This window comes from Arachis ipaensis, chromosome B6, assembly GCF_059453495.1.
Source record: "Arachis ipaensis isolate K30076 ecotype BB chromosome B6, ASM5945349v1, whole genome shotgun sequence".
NCBI lineage: Eukaryota > Viridiplantae > Streptophyta > Magnoliopsida > Fabales > Fabaceae > Arachis > Arachis ipaensis.
Genome location: NC_142441.1, coordinates 115686511 through 115693248, shown reverse-complemented (window position 1 = coordinate 115693248; position 6738 = coordinate 115686511). Strand labels below are relative to the sequence as shown.

The 6738-nt window shown below is 40.7% G+C and overlaps 1 non-coding gene across 1 annotated transcript; it reads right to left on the bottom strand.

Moving 5' to 3' along the window:
* Positions 1–3712: 3712 nt before the first annotated feature.
* LOC148562404 (small nucleolar RNA R71) lies at positions 3713–3816 on the bottom strand. Its single transcript, XR_015886506.1, has one exon. It is a non-coding gene; the product is annotated as a small nucleolar RNA R71 (small nucleolar RNA).
* Between the last annotated feature and the right edge of the window lie 2922 nt (positions 3817–6738).

The window sequence follows — 6738 nt, the reverse complement described above, 5'->3', positions numbered from 1 at the left end:
ATGAAGCCATTGACAAGGGTGATGCCTCCAGACGATTAGCCGTGTCGTGACAAGGCATTGGATCATTTTCCCGCGAGATGACCGAAAGTAGCCATTGACAGTGGTGATGTATCACATAAAGCCAGCCATGGAAAGGAGTAAGACTGATTGGATGAAGATAGTAGGAAAGCAGAGGTTCAGAGGAACGAAAAGCATCTCCATTCGCTTATCTGAAATTCCTACCAATGATTTACATAAGTATCTCTATCCCTATTCTATTATTTATTATTCGAAAACTCCATGATTATTTTATATCCGCCTGACTGAGATTTGCAAGGTGACCATAGCTTGCTTCATACCAACAATCTCCGTGGGATTTGACCCTTACTCACGTAAGGTATTACTTGGACGATGATGCCAGGGCATCATAGGCTAGTTTCACTAGCATTTTTCTGTTAGTTTTAGTTGTTTTATGCATTTTCTTGAGCTTTAAGTAACCAAGAAGGGTTAAAAGAGTAACAAAGCAATGAACCATCCAAACAGTATGATTTTGATGCAAATTCCATGAGTTTTTAGTTATATTACTTGAATGCTATGAATGGAAGATTTCTCATGAAATTTTGCAAGACTTTGATGCAATTGTTTGGATGATTTCAGGGAAGAAGAGGCTAGGCAAGGAAGCAACAAAATCAATAAAGGAAGCTTGAATATCACATGTGGAGTTTAAGTTCCAGTTTAAGCCTAAACTGGAGCTTAAACGCCAAAAATCATGAAGGATAAGAAATGCTGGAATTGAAGTTTAACCTCCAGTTTGACCTCAAACTGGAGGTTAAACGCCAGAATGAGTATGCCATCCAGGGAGGAGTTCCACGTTTAACCTCCAGTTTGACCTCAAACTGGAGGTTAAACGCCAGGAGTGGGAAGAGCACCAGGGAGCCATTTCCACGTTTAAGCTCCAGTTTGACCTCAAACTGGAGCTTAAACGTGTTCGACCAAGAACTCTCCTCCAGGGTTGCTCTCTCCATTTCCACGTTTAACCTCCAGTTTGACCTCAAACTGGAGGTTAAACGTGTTCGACCAAGAACTCTCCTCCAGGGTTGCTCTCTCCATTTCCACGTTTAACCTCCAGTTTGACCTCAAACTGGAGGTTAAACGTGTTCGACCAAGAACTCTCCTCCAGGGTTGCTCTCTCCATTTCCACGTTTAACCTCCAGTTTGACCTCAAACTGGAGGTTAAACGTGTTCGACACCTCCAGGGCGTGTTCGACCTCCAGGATGCCTCCTTCCTTTTCCACGTTTAACCTCCAGTTTAACCTTAAACTGGAGGTTAAACGTGTTCGACCTCCAGGGCTGCCCTTCCTATTTCCACGTTTAAGCTTCAGTTTAACCTTAAACTGAAGCTTAAACGTGTTCGACTACATTACTCTCCAGGGCTACCTTCTTCCATTTCCACGTTTAAGCTTCAGTTTAACCTTAAACTGAAGCTTAAACGTGCTTCTACAAAAGGCCTCACTGGAAGTATCTGGCGTTTAAGCTGCAGTTTAAGCTTAAACTGCAACTTAAACGCCACTCTTGGAAAAGGTTTCTGGGCCAATAATCTTGCGGTTTAAGTTACTCTTTGAGCACAAACAATAACTTAAACTTACTCTGGTATGAAACCCAATTGAATATCATGGTTTATGGATTGGGCCTGAAGGATTGATGAGTTTGAAATCTCAATTTATTGAGTCATGTGTCATTATTTGATTATCACTAAGTTGGCTCAATGAAATGTTACAGAATTTGGATCAACAACCTCATCAAGATTATGGATCATAAACCCAAGGCAAAAGGAAAGCAAGGAGAGGCCTCAAAGCCCAAGAAGCACAACTGAAGCTCAATATAGAAAGTGTATAAATAGGATAGAATTTAAGTTAGAAAGGGGACGCTTTGGAACTTTTACTTCACTTTTAGCTAGTTTTCCTTTTCTTTGTAATTGAATTCAGAGCTATGATTCACTAAACCCCCTTTCATTGGGTTAGGGAGCTCTATTGTAATTCAATGAATCAATAATAGTTTATCTTCTTCTTCAATCTTTTCTCTTGAATTTTGTTAGAAAGCTTCTCGATCTAATTCCATTGAGTAGTTGTCTTGGGAAAGAAACTACTCATACTTGGAATCCTTCGGAGCCTTGGGAAAGGAATGGAGGATTCATGCTAGAGAGGCTTTCTCACAGTGAATTGGATTGGGGTTTGGATGGATATTGTGACATGTAATCCTACCAAATTGTGGTTCATGAAATTGTGTGGTATAATCAGTGATCAAGCATCATCTCTTCTTATGAACATTTAAACCAAGGGATTGGGAATTTGTTTGTTTTTAGAGAGAATTGGTGAGCCAAGGGATTGGGATCCAATCATATAAGATTGCCAAGCAAAATTCAATGAACGCATTGGTTGAGGAAGAGATAAACATGTTTTGATTCGGAGATCTCAATATCTCCTATAACCCAATGAATTCCCCATTTCTGATTTCCACTTTCTCTTTACATTCTGCAACTCAATTCTTGCAATCACCCCCATTCCCTTTTAATTTCAGCAATTTACATTCTGCTCTTTAATTCATGCAATTTAAGATTCCGCCATTTAATTTTCTTGTCATTTACTTTTCCCGCCAATTTTACATTCCGCAATTCTCATCTCAAATCTTGATTCCGCTCAACTAGAACACACTTCTAATCCGAATTGCTCACTCAACCAATCCTTGTGGGATTCGACCTCACTCTATTGTGAGTTTTTACTTGACGATAACCGGTGCACTTGCCGGAAGGAATTTTGCCGATCGTGCAATTTCCTAAATCGTAGCATAACTAGTTTATGTGCATCAAGTTTATGGCGCCGTTGCCGGGGATTGGTTTTCGATTGACAATTCTCAAATTGGAAGCTAACTAGATTGAGCAATTTTCTCTTGCTTTGTTAATTCTGTTCAAGATACTTGTTGAATTTTAGTTTCTGCACTCGGTTACATGCTTTCCTTCTTTATGCCTTTAAATTCATGCAACTAACTCACTGACTCACTAACTGTTTGAATTAATTCCTCAATTGATCTAACCATACTCTTCCATTAACCAAGAGTATTTCACTTGTTTGTGTTTGAGCTGTGTTCTTGTATGACAGGTAGGAGAGGAGAGACATCAACTCCTCCATATACCGAACCAGAGAGGACCCTTCATAGACTTAGAAGGGAAGCAAGAGGGAAGAGAGTAGTGGGAGAAGAGGAATCTGAAGGAGAATCTGAGGACAATTTTGAGGAAGCTTTAGATCTCAACATGGATAGAGAAGTTCACAACCATGAGAGAGCTGATGGAAACGATGCCATTCCTGAGAGGAGGGTTCTTAGTTCATACATAAACCCAACCTCTGGGAATTGTGGTAGTAGCATCCAGAAACCACCCATTCAGGCCAACAATTTTGAGCTCAAGCCACAGCTAATATCACTTGTGGAGAATCATTGTTCCTTTGGAGGAAGTGCTAATGAAGACCCAAACCAACATCTCACAAAATTCCTGAGAATTTGTGACACTGTGAAGTCCAATGGAGTCCAGGAAGATGCCTATAAACTGCTTTTGTTCCCATTTTCACTTAGGGACAAAGCAGCTAAGTGGCTGGAATCATTCCCAAGGGGGAGCCTAACAACATGGGATGAGGTGGAAAGCAAGTTTCTGGCACGTTTCTACCCTCCACAAAAGGTCAATAGGCTTCGATCTGAGGTTCAGACTTTTAGACAACAAGATGGTGAAACTCTCTACGAGGCATGGGAGAGATTCAAGGACTTGACAAGGAAATGCCCACCAAACATGTTCCATGATTGGGTGCAATTGCACATCTTCTATGATGGGCTCTCTTATGAATCAAGGAAGGCTGTAGACCATTCATCAGGAGGTTCATTGAACAGGAAAAAGACTGTGGAAGAAGCCATTGAAGTGATCGAGACAGTGGCTGAGAATGAGTACTACTATGCATCAGAGAGGCACAACACTAAGGGAGTCATGGAGCTGAACCATGTTGATACAATTCTAGCCCAAAACAAGGTGTTTGCCAAGCAACTAGCAGAGCTTACCAGGCAATTAGAAACAAAGCAAGTGGCTGCAATACACACACAAGATCAAGAGGAAGTAAGCATTGAAGGAGGTGATTGGGATGAGGCTAACTATGTGGGAAACCAACAAAGGCAATCATATGATCCACATTCCAACACTTACAACCCAGGCTGGAGAAACCACCCAAACTTTGGGTGGGGAAACCAACAAACCCAACCACAAAACCACAAACCTTACAACCACAACCAACATAACAATTCCACATACCAAAACTCCAACCAAAGATCATACCAAGCCACACAAAACACTTACCCCCAACCATCATATCATGGCCAAAATAATCAACATACCCAACCTAATCCGAACCAACAATTTCAAGATCAATTAAACCGGATAGAAGGAATGATGGCAACCATGAGTCAAGACATAATTGAATTGAAGAGCTTCATGGATGATGTGAGAACTACCTTAAGAAACCATGGTGAAAAACTCAAGAGGATGGAATCTCAAGTAGGAGAGCTATCTCAACAGACACCCAAATCAACTGCAGTGTTCCCTAGTGACACAGAAAAGAATCCTAAAGGGGAACAAAAGAGAGTAAGATGGGAAGAATGCAAGGCCATCACCATATTGAAGGAAGTCTCAGAAGAAGAAGGAATCAGGCCCTCAGAGCAGGAACCAGAAATCTTGAAGGAAGGTGTGGAAGAAGTTAAGCAGGAAGGTGGAACTGAGCAAGCCAAGGAACTGCAAAAAGGCATGATGGAAATATACCAACCAAAAGCACCATTTCCTGAGAGGATAGGAGGAGGTGAAAAAAGGAAAACCTATTCAAGGTTTCTAGAGACATTTAACTCTCTTCATGTCAATATTCCCTTTCTTGAGATTCTTCATCAAATGCCCACACACATCAAGTATTTAAAGGAATTGTTAAGCAAGAAAAGAGTTTTGAAGGGAGGACAAACGGTAACAATGAACAAAGAATGCAGTGCTCTCATCAAGAAGGACACACTCTCTAAGAAAACTGACCCAGGAAGTTTTCATATCCCTTGCATCATAGGGGAAACAAAAATTGACAGAGGACTCTGTGATCTAGGAGCTAGCATAAATGTGATGCCTCTAACTCTTATGAAGAGGCTACAACTGAATGAGGTGAGATCCACTGATGTAATCATACAACTGGCTGACAAAACTCAGAAGCAAGCTGAAGGGGTAGTTGAAAATGTGCTGGTGAAAGTGGGGGATTATTATTTCCCCACAGACTTTGTCATTGTGGACATGGAGGAAAGCTACTTACACCCTATAATTCTGGGCAGACCATTTCTAGCCACTACTAGAGCGCTCATAGATGTAGAACAAGGAGAGCTAATTCTGAGAATACATGATGAACAGCTCATTTTCAAAGTTTTCAAAACTGCATCTGAGCCTGAACCAGAACCTGAAAAGCTTAAGGATGATAGTAGCCATCTGTGTCTGGAGGAAAGTAATCCAGCAGCTGAAACTCTAAAACAGTTCTTGGAAGGCAAACAAGAGCTGCAAGAGTTAAAGCCACAAGAATCAGTGGAAACAGATCAGAAGGATCCTCCTGACATAAGGGTCAATGAAGAAATCCTCAAGCGAAAGGGAAGAGTGATAGGGAGATTGCCAAGAGGGTGGAGAAACAAGAAAATTCCCACTGAAGGTTTTTCTCCGGGAGATAAAGTGATATCAAGTCATTATCTGGAAATTCCACCTGACCGCAAAACCATTCCTTCCCAGCTCCCTCAAGTGTTCACAATCAGGAAAGTTCTTTCTATGGAACATTTAGAGGTCATGAATGAATCAAGTGGGGACGTCTTCATAGTAAGAGGAGAAGACGTCAAGCACTACAATCCACCCTAACAAGGGACAACCGTCAAGCTAGTGACGTTAAAGAAGCGCTTGTTGGGAGGCAACCCAACCTGAGGTAATACCTTGTTGCTGTTTCTTTTATTTGTTTCAATAAAAAGGGTGAAGTAGTTTCTGTGCATTGCAAAGAATTAAGTTTGGTGTTTCACACCAAACAATGAATTCATGGATCAATAATTCAAAGGGGAATGTGTGACTCTAAGTTTGGTGTTCCACCATAAAGATCAACTGAACACAACAACCTTTGAATTATATGAAAGGAACAACCATTCTAAGCAATCACAGAAATGCTTAAAATCCTTAGTAGCAACTTCATTCCAAAGAGAACTCAAGGATTCAAAGAACAGAGGAGCAAGTAGGAGACTAAGTTTGGTGTTCACACACCAACTTAAGACTCAGACACCTACCCATACTTAGTTGAGCTAACCACTCAAGTGCTTGAGAAGCAAGCAACTTCATCACTCTTTGCAGGAAAGGAAACAAGGATCTTTAAGCATGAAGCAACAACTAGGAAAAGAAGGAGAAATCAAACTGTCTCCTGACAACAAGGAGAAAACAAGGAATTTCACAAGGTGGTGTTGTTCCTTGATAATTCTTTAAAAAGGGCAAACAAAAGCATGATTGTTCTGGTTTAAACTGTAATTGTTGAATCTTTCTGGAATGTGAAGTTTTTAGTATATTTGTCTGTTTATTGCTTGAATAAAGTGAATGCCTAGATGTTTGGATATAACTTCACCTTCTTAAACAAGTGCTTGCCATGCTTGTTCTGTTTCCAAAAATAAAAGAAATATTTGAAC